The sequence below is a fragment of the Aedes albopictus genome, chromosome 3 (assembly GCF_035046485.1).
Source record: "Aedes albopictus strain Foshan chromosome 3, AalbF5, whole genome shotgun sequence".
In the NCBI taxonomy this organism is placed as follows: domain Eukaryota; kingdom Metazoa; phylum Arthropoda; class Insecta; order Diptera; family Culicidae; genus Aedes; species Aedes albopictus.
The window spans coordinates 169,131,017-169,142,161 of NC_085138.1; the positions used below are offsets into that span (position 1 = coordinate 169,131,017).

The 11,145-nt window shown below is 40.3% G+C and overlaps 3 non-coding genes across 3 annotated transcripts; all 3 read left to right on the forward strand.

Moving 5' to 3' along the window:
• Positions 1–4,901: 4,901 nt before the first annotated feature.
• Trnag-gcc (transfer RNA glycine (anticodon GCC)) lies at positions 4,902–4,972 on the forward strand. The gene has a single exon. It is a non-coding gene; the product is annotated as a tRNA-Gly (tRNA).
• A 101-nt stretch (positions 4,973–5,073) lies between these two features.
• On the forward strand, positions 5,074–5,145 carry Trnad-guc (transfer RNA aspartic acid (anticodon GUC)). The gene has a single exon. It is a non-coding gene; the product is annotated as a tRNA-Asp (tRNA).
• Positions 5,146–5,535: 390 nt separating this feature from the next.
• Trnay-gua (transfer RNA tyrosine (anticodon GUA)) lies at positions 5,536–5,652 on the forward strand. The gene is made up of 2 exons: positions 5,536–5,572; positions 5,617–5,652. It is a non-coding gene; the product is annotated as a tRNA-Tyr (tRNA).
• Positions 5,653–11,145: the final 5,493 nt, after the last annotated feature.

Genomic DNA, 11,145 nt, shown 5'->3' on the forward strand with positions numbered 1-11,145 from the left:
GGCGAAACTAGTTTACATTTTATTTTACATTTTAGTTTAAATTTTCTCTTATGTGTTTTTTAAATGAAGCTATGGTTGGCTGTAGTTTTGCCGCAAGTGGCAAACTATTCCAGGTCAGCGTTCCGGATACAAGAACGCTTCTCCGCGCTGATGTCGTGTGCCTTGGTACGACGAAACATCGGGCACGGTCGTACTGTCCTTTCTGCAGATGTTGGAGGATGTAGTTCGGGAAGTCTGAAGGTCATGACCGAGAATTGTGTCACGTACTGCAGCTGTGGATTCCCTGCGGCGGATACCGTAGACAAACCTTACGGAAGCCTTGAAGCACCGGTCCAGTTGTTCTCTGTGTGCTGCAGACAACCCGTTGTAGTACACTACATCACAGTACGTGAGGTACGGAATGATGATTGATTGTACTAGTTTTTTGCGCGTAGAGGTCGACAGAACAGGAGTAAACCGCCTGAAAGTTCGAAGGGTGCCGAAGACTCTCGCTATTACGTCGTTTACGTTATAAAGTAAAATATATGATCCTTCTTTTTCGTGCATGTGTGTGGTCTGACAAAATGACCTCAAAATTGTCAAACATTTTCATGGCTTGCTTTGTTGGTGTAATGAAAAGTACGTAGCCAGCAGTGAAACGGTGTAGCATGAAAATAAATAGTCCTAAAATTTTTTGACACTTAACAGTTTGGTTCCCATGTGTTTGAACCAATGAAATGATTTCTCCGTGCACACGAGCACAATGTTGTCATTGCCAGGAACTGGGGTCAGAGCTTTGAACGGATGGGATTCACACAGTCAACCGATGTAAGCAGACATTGTTTTTATGCTGCACCGTTTCATTCATGTCTACGGAAAGAACACTACCCGTCAGATCCAAGGTTTGAACGCTTTGATCCAAGTTATGCTAGCTACCGCTACATTGAAAGCGGGGGAGGTTAGGGGTTACGATTACCCTGTAACGGTATCTCCCACCTCGAAAACTTATTTTAATGACAGATGCCATCATTCCTGGTCATCACTACACTTACTCAATAGATCACTCACTCATTTACACACTTAATTTTCTTCACCGAGCTCGGCTGTGCGGATCTCGGTTTCTGAATTTTAACCGAGACTCAGCTAACAAACTAGTATGTTGCTTGGCAACGAGGCATGTTATACTGATTCTCGGCATTTATAAGCTGAGATCTCAAACCGAGATTCGGCATTATAAATTAAGTGTGTACTCAATCATTCACTCTCTTACTCAGCAATGGGCTCACTCACTAGCTCACTTGCTCACCCGTTCACTCATTTACCAACTCACTCACTCATTACATTAGAAACTCACTATATCACACACTAACTCCCTTATTCACTCACACCTTTATTTACTAACACAGTCACTCAGTCACTACTTCACTCCAGTTCAGTAGCTCACTCACTCACTTACACAGCGCAACATTTTTTTTTTGTCTCCAGAGCAAACTTATGTGTCTCTGACAGATTTTGAACTGCTGAATCTGAATCCGGGCTTAGATTTGCTCCAGCAAGTCACAACTTTGAGCTATACCTCAATTTATAGGGCAAAATATGTGATTTTGGGCTTTTTTGACTGCAAGTCATTAAGCATGGAAATATTTTTTTAAGCATTCAAAAGGTAAAGTGGTCAATTAACATCTAAATTAACGACTCATGCAAAATATTTCGTTTTACCAAATTAAATTTGATGGATTCAAGCATTTTATGTTAGTATGTAAATTTGCATGCAACTTTTGGAGGGTGACTTGTACGGGAAACATCGTACCTAACATAAATCGCTTAAAACTATTAAATTCGATTTGGTAAAACGAAATATTTTGCATGAGTCGTTAATTTAGATCACGGGTTCCCAACCAACGGGGCCAGTCCAAGGGGCCGCGGTGTTACCAAAAAAACTGGTAAATTTTTATTCAATTTCGTGCAAATCATACCAATTTTTGATTTTGTAACTATTGTTTTGGTTTTTTTTTTCTATATCGGTAATCAGTTACACGTAAAAATAAGAGATGGGTATAAAGTTTATATACTATAAACCAGTAATTCCCAGAATTTTAGCGGCGATTTTTTCAGTATTATCAAGAAACATGTCCAGATGTCAATTTCATGATTTTGGTTTGGGTGGCCAATCCATGTTCAGATGTTTATTCATTAATTAAGGTTACATTCCCTAATATTTATAGGGTTTTTTTTTCTTCAGGATTAAAAAATGCTTGTTGAAAAATCTCGAAAATCTACTTTATTATACAGAATTTCAAAGTTGGTTGTTTTAGTGAATATTTAAGATTTATTTTTCCTGAAATTAAAGGATAAGAAAAGTTTGTTTTATATTCATAGGCGGATTTTTTTCAGAACGAATTTATGATACTCCGTTTTTGGTAAAATCCAACATCCAAAAAAAAAAAAGAAATAAATCATGACTCTGTTGTAGTTCGTCAGACTGTCTTGGGCTGGATATTTTAAAAAGTTCCCAGGAGAACTATGAATGTTGCATATCTCTAGGAATAGTTTGGAGAAAAACAGGAATTTAGTGAAACATTCATTAAACCCCCTTTCCATTTTTACGGTTAACCACTACCGAAACGCAACCGCCACCCCCAAGGGCCACAATTTGAGGAACAAATTTTCAGTATGAACCACTTTCAAAAGAAAAAAAATTTCGGCTGCGCCGCTATTTTTATGCTACGACTCAAATTGAATGTGTAATCATCATTGTTTACAAAATGTGAGTGTCAAATACAAAAAAATATCATTGATCGTCGAAATCCCTATTTCAGTAAATTTTTGACTACGCCACTGTACCCAAATAACTCGGTTTCGTTTATTTAATTCATATTTTTCCTAAATATTTTCATCGGGCCGCAGATGTTTTGACAATTCACAAAGGGGGTCGCCTCCTCAAAAAGGTTGTTAACCCCTGATTTAGATGTTAATTGACCATTTTACCTTGTGTTTGCCTAAAAAAAATTCCATGTTTAATGGCTTGCAGTCAAAAAAGCCCAAAACCGCATATTTTGCCCTTTAAATTGAGGTATAGCTCAAAATTTTGACGTGCTGGAGCAAATCTGAGTCCGGATTCGGATTCAGCGGCCCAAAAGAGACATATGTATAATTTTGCTCTTGAGACAGACCAAAAGTTAATTTTTGTTACGCTGTGTTATTTGCCCATGTGCTCACTCTTTCATCAACTCAGTCACTCATCAATATTTCAACTCACCACATCGTCACCCATTAATTCATTACATAGCTCACTAGCAGGCTGACTCACTAACTAACCCATGCACTTAGCAACTTACACACTCTTTAAATTATTAACTCACTAACTGACTCATTTTTTACCAACACATTCAATTACTAACAGACTCACTCACTCACTAACTCCTTACTCGCCCACTTACTCATTTACTTGTCAGCTCACTACATTACTTATTAGCTCACTATATTACTCACTTACGTATTAACTCACTAATTTACTCACTAATAATCATTTACTCACTAACAATCATTTACTTACTAACTAATTCACTCATTTACTCACTAACAGGCTCACTTATCAACAGACTCACTCACTTACTTACTTGCTTATTTATTCACTTAGTTAAACACACATTCACTCACTAACTAGCTCACTCATTCACTAATTCACTAACTCTCTAGCTCACTCAGTCATACACAAGTTAACCCTTCAGCGCGTGCGCTGTTGTAAAAAGTACAACACTACCAAAAAACCTCGCTCTTCGTATACAGCACGAGCGCGGTACAGTTTCGGTTGCTTGATGGCACGCGTCCTGAAAGGTTAACTCAACACTTCACTCACTGGCTCACTGAATCACTCACTTGCCTTTTAATGCAACAACCCACTAATCAACTTTCCTATTCACTAACTTTTAAACTTACTATCTAAAAAACTCACCGATTAACTCATCTACTTACTAATTTACTAGTTCATTCATTTTCTTGTCCTTACTAAATCACTCACTCACTAAGAAATCAACCATGAAATCAACTCACTGATTTAACAACTTACTCACTCCTGAAGTCAATAATTAAATTTTTGACAACTTCCTCACTTACTTACTCATTCATTAACTCCCTCGTTAATCATTTTACTCATTCATTCACTCACTCATTTACTTCCTCAATTAAAAACTCGCTCATTAACTCACTGGATAATTCACTCACTAATATTTTCTCCCACGGAATAGATCTCACATGCTCATAAATCCACAAACTCTCTTACTCACTGACTCACTAATCCATTTATTCACTAAATCACTAAATGTAGTTCGCAATTCCCTCGCTCATCACGCTCACATCGTTTTTGCTTCTGTTTGACATTTGCTCACTACCGCCATCTATTCAGTGGGTTTTGTGAAACACAGCGTATAATTAGTGTTTGGCGATAATAACTTTGTGACGATGATTTTTATCGCACTTTGTTCCTAGTGATACGTCTGTTTGTCTGTGGTATCAGTTTTTGTTATTTAAAAATATAGAACATAGATAATCGTGTAGAGCAGACCAAGTCAAGTAAGTAATTTTTCGTGGGACTGATATGCGTAGAAGTTAAGCCGACAGGACCACGTTTCTAGGCATATAAGTCCCACTAAATATATTTCATGAAAATAAAACAATAAAAGTGCTTTCTCACAATGAGGTACACCGGGGCAGTTGAAGCAAGATTAAATTTGAAGTTTTGAAATAGATTTCTATACAATTTGCCTTGCAGTGTGAAACTAATATAAATTTTATCTTAACCCTCGAACGATCGCGCTGTTGTATTTTGTACAACACGTTGAAAAAATCTCGCTTTTTGTACTCAGCATTAGCGTGGTACTGACGCAGGTAGTCAACCGCGCGAGTTGCGGAAAGTTAAGCATGCATCGGTGGTTCAGTGGTAGAATGCTCGCCTGCCACGCGGGCGGCCCGGGTTCGATTCCCGGCCGATGCAATTACTATATTTTATCGATAATGCTGATTGAATCCATAATTTTAGCTGAAGTGAGTAGAACAGTTCTTCTAGTAGGGAAATTTCCCCCGCTCTGTTAAGTGTCCTCGATAGTATAGTGGTCAGTATCCCCGCCTGTCACGCGGGAGACCGGGGTTCAATTCCCCGTCGGGGAGTACACAATTTTTTTAGCTTGTCAGTAACTGTCAGTAACTGAACCAGGGTTGTGAAATGTCATGACATTTTCCAATTCTTCCATTTCCCGTGCAAATATCTGCCCATGAACGCAAACCTTCAATTCTTTATTACACCAACGAACCTAACCTCAAAATGACTGACAACTCTCAGTTCAATTCAAAAGATGTAACATGTGCATGAAAAGGATGGCAAAAAGATCGATAAAGTAGAATATAATATCCGTCTTTTTCGTGCATGTGTGCGGTCTTTCAAAATGACCTGAGAAGTGTCAAACTCAAACATTTTCATGGGTAGCTTTTTTGGTGTAATGAAGAATACCTATGTTTCAAAAGATATTCGTTATTAATTGGTCAGCCTTCAGTCGGCAACCTTCGATAGCTCAGTTGGTAGAGCGGTGGACTGTAGTTGGATTCTGAAGGCTGAGAGCCTTATCCATAGCAGAAGCAGTTATCCATAGGTCGCTGGTTCAAATCCGGCTCGAAGGAAACTCTTTTATTCCGGGCACACCTCGACCTCATACTTTTGGTTATATCGACCATCAAACCATCGTCACACCGCGCTATCTGCGGAGAGATAAATGTTCTCGACCCATCCTTTATCATGATTCATTGCCCCAAGGCACACCGCGTGACGGCGACCTTCCAACGAAGGTGTCAACTCGGACGCAACCCTTTTTTTCCCGCGGGATATGAACATCAAAATCCAATTACCATACCGGGACGTGGCCTCGCCGGTCCGGGTCCAACCGAGTCATTATTCGGCCATCCACAGACAGCTGGAGCCGCGCACTATTTACAGCCACCCACACACGCCGCTCGAAACGAAAGCTTCGTCCATCACTCGAAGTCTTGCTGTATCATCATGGGAACTCCTCAGCAGCATACGGACGGACGGTCCAGTAAAGGCAGCGACTCTGCTGGAGTCTGGGAAAACAGCGCAGTTAGTAGCATCTCTTCTAGTTGCGTGGGCATTCCTGTTCGAAATCGACGAGAAAAAGACCCAACAAAACGCGAATCATCATCGAAAACAGAAACGGGGAAAAAACATCGACTTCCTAATTCAATTGCAGCCAGCCAGCGCTTTGGGAGAAGAAGGTTGAAGCAAAAGAAGGCTGTTCAACGCGGTGGCGGCGAATTCTACACAATCACTAAACGATAAAACGCCTGGCCGGCCCGGGCGGTATATCCCGACCCCGACGGACCATCGTCCCGAAGAAGAACAGAACCAGTTTCTTTCACTTTGACCTCTCTCCTACCTCTCAGCGAGTGCACGGACGCCGGATGAGTTCGATCCACTATTACAGCATCCGTCCGTACTGTGGTCCATGCATGATGCGATGCAGAGTGTTTGTTGTGATGACGTAGAACGCTCGTACGGACGGCGGGATGTGAGTCAAAAACCCGTTCTACGACGAAGTCCAAGCATGCATGGGTGTGTGGGTGGCACGAAGAGGTCAAAGCTTTGACGAGCCGAACACTGCCTGAACCTGAGTCGAGTCGAACCGAAAGCGAAAGAGGGGAAGCAAACGCGCACACTCACACAAGTGTACAACTTCAAGCACGTGTTCGGCTTCGGGTTGGACTGCTCGACTCCGCTCGGGCCGCGCGAGGGGATGGATTCGCCTTGACGGAGGCTCTCTGAGAGAATTGCGCTGTGCGTGAAAACAATTTTTTTTTAACATGGGAAAGGATAGGAGCTGCATTTTCAAATGCTTCTAAAATATTTTAGGGACTTCAGATTGAAAAAAGTGTTAATGTTTTGCAATATACTTTCAATTAGCTACACTATAACTGGTTTTAGACAAAAAGTTTTTAAATCACAATGTTATGTCTATAATATAGCGTATCAAAATCTCATTCGATAACATTAAGAACGTTTTGCTTAAAAAAATTTCTATAAAGAATTAGAAGCATTTGAAAATGCAGCTCCTATCCTTTCCCATGTTAAAAAAAATTGTTTTCACGCACAGCGCAATTCTCTCAGAGAGCCTCCGTCAAGGCGAATTGTGCTCGATTCCGCTTCACACGGGTCTTCGCTCGGGTCCCGTTCGGTTCGATGAGCGCGAGCAGCGAGCAGGGTGTTTTGTTTCGTTTCGTGGTGCAGCAGTTCTGCGGTGCCAAGGCAGCCGTCAGTGTGCAATACGGTGCGCTATCAGTCGGTTCGGTGTACGGTTTCTGCATTGTACATAATGACGACGTTGTGCAGAAGCGTTTTGTAAGGTGCAAGTGTTCGCGTGGCGGGATTTGCGTCGGAGTGGAGTCGGAGGATTTGTTAGAAGGGAATACTAGTGAGTGGTTTTGAATGCTGAAGCGTACAGTGACCAAGTTTTTGGGTTAGGATAATGGAAATGTGATTATCGAAATTGGGGCAAACGTGCGAAATTTGGAAGGATCTGCAGTACCATGGCAAGGATAATCTAGAGCCGTGTGAAACTTGAGACGCAAAAGAAGAGAGTGTGTGCTACTGGAAGAGAAGAGTTTCCGATACCAAAGAGCTAAGATGCTGAAGATGATGAATGCGTGTGTCCGAGAGCCGTGCGGCATGGAATTCAGTCGCGTTTCCTTCCGTGTTATCTTGGCTGTGTCGAGTGTAAATAAAGTGTAATTAAGATAACGAGTGAGAATTTGTGTGGCAAGAGGAACATCTTCTAGCGGCACCAGCAGTATCTACGTGCCGTGCACTACGGCGAAGCAGTTCCAAGAATAAACGATAGTAAAAATTCCACCAACGCGGAAGATCTTAAGCACCCGAGTGTAGTGACTCCGAAAAACTACTGTGCGAAGAAACGATGACGATGCTAGCGGTGAAGAATTTTTTCCTCCCGGAGCGGAAAGCCCCACCGGAGGCGGCCAAGTTTTCCCGCATGCCGGAAGCATTCCTGCGCTCGATTCGACGCCGTTCACTACGGATCAAGCGGCCGAAAACCGTACTGGTGGAGCGCGAAAAGCGTAAATCTGGTAATTACTCATCCCCACAGATTCTCACCACTTACGTTTACGTTATGCTCTAATTAAGGCTTCGGAGGTCGATCGGAGTCCGTTGACGTCCCTGAATTAGTTTGGGTCGTCCCTATCTCCCACTTGACCTAGATTGTACTGCTACTTATACCGCGAACTCCCCCGTCTGACGTAATGGCTGGGCATCGAGCTGCATGGCCAGTGCCAAACATGTAGCGTGACGGATGGCGTTCGTACAGCTGATGATACAAATTAATCTTGGCGGCGACCTAAACGTGAGGGCGCAACCGACGTCATCATCAGTCAGTCAGTCCCGTAGTGGAAGCAGAGAAGCATTTCGCGACGATGACCTACCAACAACCGACGACGAGGAATGTGTGTCCGTCCGATGCATATGTTGCGAAATTAACGAGATGATCATATGGTTGACAGATGAGATGCCTTCGGTTGGTGGATCATGCTGCGTCTCTTGCTATAGTCGGGATCTGGTTTGGATTGTGTGGAATCTGAAATTCATGGCCGGAAATAAGCCATTAAGGGAGGCGACCGACAGCAAGTGTTTGATGCAGTGGTTTTCAATCTGTGTGCTCCAGAATACTGTACTATAGTCTCCTTCATGGTTTGGAGTAATATCTGAGAATTCATTTGAGCGATTCCAGGAGAAGTTCTTGGAAATACTTGTGATGTCGTTTTCGATGAAAGTGTTCAAAGCAATACCCTTTGATATTATAGACAGAACTAATGCAGAAGTTGCAAGAACATTTCTTCTAGAAACTCTCGACGTTCAACGGAGGAGTCCTAGATGAATTTCTCAATGAATTCATGGTAGAACACACCAGAAAGTTCTGGGAGGAATACCTAGATGATTTGATGCAAATTTTGCAAAAAGTTCTTATAGAACCGTTAAAAGAGTATCTGGTGAAATACTGTAGACATTTTAGATGAAATTCTCCTTACATTTTCTTGTATAATTTCGTGGAAATTTGTAGTGAAGCTCTTGGATGACTCTTTGGTAGATTTCTTGAAAAAAAAAACTCATTGAATTGCTGGAGGAATTTCTAACATAAATTATAGGTAAGCTCGATGAAATTGTCGATGATCTTTCGTCGACAATGCTGAAGTTAAATCCGGTAGAACCCTTAGATCTGCTACATAGGTTTCTTCCCATACCATGAGTTATGGTGAGCGTGGCCGGTAATAAAGACATTCATGCTTTCTTTGCATTGTTACATGAGATTAGATCAATGTGTATGTACCTGCCAGAAAGCAGCCTGGATGAGGTTATCGAAAGCATGACTATTGTCAACATCCGATCTACGAGGGATACCGTTGCAAAGTTAACGCTGATGCACTACCCATGGAATTCCTAAACTTTTTTTTTTAATTGTTGTAGTAATCCCTGGAGTAGGAATCTCTAGTGGAAAACCAGAAGGCATTTCAGAGAGAATCTGTTCACTTTCACTTTCTGGAAAAGTTTTAGAGAAAAATCCTGAAGAATTTGCCGTCATTTTTTTAGAAGTTCTTGACAAAAATCTGGAGCATTTCTTGATTAATTCCGAATTAAAAGTTGTATGGGAATTTTCGGAGAAATTTTTGAATGAATTCCGGGAGCAATTTCTGAACGACCTGACGAACTCAATAAGTATTTTTGAAAAAAAAAACCTGTAGAAATCTCTAAGGAATTTCTGGAGGAATTACTAAACACATCCTGGGGATTCCCTGATGAAAAACCGGAAAAGTTTTTGAAGTAATTCTTGGAGAAAGTTGTCAAGAAATGCCGAGAGAAATTTGAAGACATTCCTGAGCAATTTCAGAAAAATATTCTGGACCAACCGTTAGAGAAATCTACAAATAAATTCCTGGAGAATTTTCCCATTATATTCTTAGAAAAATGGTGAAAATTTTCAAGAAATTCCTGGAGAAATTCTTGAGGAGATTTCTTGAGAAATCCCTGAATAAATTCCTAAGGAGCTTCTTGAAAAAAAAAACTTGCTGGAAAACCTGAAGAAATTCCTGGACTATTTTCCGAAGAATTCACGAAGAAATTAATGGAGAAATATGTGGAGGCGCTCCCGGGGAAATTCCTAAAAAAGTATCTGCAACTATCTCTGTTGAAATCTCTGAAAAATTTCTGATGGAATTTTTCAAAAAGTTATGAAGTTCCTGGAGAAATTTCTGAAAAAAAATCTACAGGAAATTCCTGGAAAAAACCATGATTAAATTGTTGGAGATTTTCCTGAAGAAAGTCATGGAGAAATTCCTGAAGAAATTTCTTCAGAAAATCCTTTTAGAAATACTTGGAAAATCTCTGAAGTAAATTATGAAAAAATGGTGAAATTTCTAAAGAAATTCCTGGACCGATTCTTGAGGAAATTTCTGGAGAAAACTATGTTTTTATTGATAGAGATATTTCTAAAGAAATCCCTGGAGAAATTCCTGGAGAAATTCCAAAAGATAGAAATTTCTGGAGATATACCTTAGCATGAATATATTTTTAGAGAATCTCGAAGAAACTCCTGCAGAAATTCCTGCAAAAATCCTAGACTATTCACTAAAAATAATTCTAACAAAAAAAAAAACACGAAAAAAATCTTTAGGAATTTCATAAATTAGCATAAATTGTTAGAGATTTTCCTGAAGAAATCCCTGGAGAAATTCCTGATGAAAACTCCTGAAGAAATTTCTGAAAAAATGGCAAGTTTCCAAAGAAATTTCTGAAGAAATTCTCGAAGAAATTTATGGCTTTTGAATAAATTGCTGGAGATTTTCCTGAAGAATCCCCTGGAGAAATTCCTGAAGAAATTCTTAGAGATTTAGAATTCTGAGGAAATAACTTGAGAAATATCTGAAAAAATTCCAAAAGATTTTCTTAAAGAGTCTCCTAAATAAATTTCTGAAAACGTTCGTGGACAATTTCCTGAAGAAATTAACTGAAAAAATCCACGAATAAATTCATGAAGACATTTGTTGAGGCCTTCCTTTGCAAATTGCTAAAGTATCTATAACAATCTCTCTCTTAAA